General features: G+C 23.3%; 1 protein-coding gene across 2 annotated transcripts in view; it reads left to right on the top strand.

The window, feature by feature from the left end:
• The first annotated feature begins 824 nt into the window (after nt 1–824).
• LOC107469653 (LIM domain-containing protein WLIM2b) overlaps nt 825–1,135 on the top strand; it is a 2,792-nt gene continuing 2,481 nt past the window's right edge. Inside the window, exon 1 of one of the 2 annotated variants that reach the window (XM_016089032.2) lies at nt 825–1,053. The gene's annotated coding sequence lies outside the window, so the exon portion shown is untranslated. The remainder of the gene's footprint in view (nt 1,054–1,135) is intronic. The other variant, XM_016089031.3, reaches the window with a different exon arrangement.

The following is a 1,135-nucleotide window of genomic DNA, read 5'->3' on the forward strand; positions in this document are numbered from 1 at the left end:
TAAAATATTAAACTTTTAAATATATAATCAGCAATAATTTGATAAACTTGTTTAAATAAAAAAATGTCACTATAAAAAATTATAATTTAAAAATATAAAATTTAAAATACAAATAACAAAATAATTTTATAATAATTTAATTATTTTTATTATTTTATATAAAAAAATTTTATTTATTAAGGTCTAAAAAATAATATTAAAATTAGTACTATCAAAAAATACTTCAAATTTAATATTGTGAAGAAAAAATAAAAAAATTATATAAGAACTAATTTGATCAATTTTTAAAATTTTAAAGATGAAAATAATTTACGTTTAAACTTTCAGAGACTATTTTGATTATAAATAATTTTTTTATACGTCAAGTGAGACCTAATATATCAATCAATCATCTTGTGACACGTGACATTAACCTGCTATGTTATTGTGCCACGTGACACTTAACATGACACATCATCATACCGTTATCATTTAACTAATGAAAGAATCCATTTGACTTATATTTTATCTTTTAAGGACTAATATGATTAAAAAAATCTTTTGAGAACTAATTTAAAGAACGAGTCTTTCAGGACGAATTTAACTATTAACTCGTATTTTTAAACTTTTAACAAATTATAAAAACAAAAATATATTTTATCCTTTATTAAAACGTATCCACATTCCACGTTCTTACAAGACATGTTTGGTTTTTTTTATTTCTTTAACTATATGGAGTTTACAATATCAAAACCTTTTTTAATAATAAATAAATAATTGTATTTATAAAAAATTAAAATAGATCCAAATAAATAACATTATGGTTACCATGATATGATTAGTTATCAATTATCATATAAATTCATTCATTCATATATTCTTTCAAAGTCCCATTCGGAGCTCTGAGCTGTGTGTGAAGTGGCTATTCTTATTTCTTCTTCTTTTTGGGTTTCTTCTTCAGCCCTCAGAATCGCTCATAGTCTCAATCTTAAGCTTTAAAAAGCTTTAGATCGTAACAAACCCTTTTACACACAGCATCACTGATCCACCATTTCTCACTTTCCCTTTCACAAGGTACGATCTTTATCCTATTCTCAAATACCCATTTGACTATACTAACTTTTGCAGCATTCCCATAGTTGAAGCTTCTTTCAGA

Source organism: Arachis duranensis, chromosome 10 (assembly GCF_000817695.3).
Source record: "Arachis duranensis cultivar V14167 chromosome 10, aradu.V14167.gnm2.J7QH, whole genome shotgun sequence".
NCBI lineage: Eukaryota > Viridiplantae > Streptophyta > Magnoliopsida > Fabales > Fabaceae > Arachis > Arachis duranensis.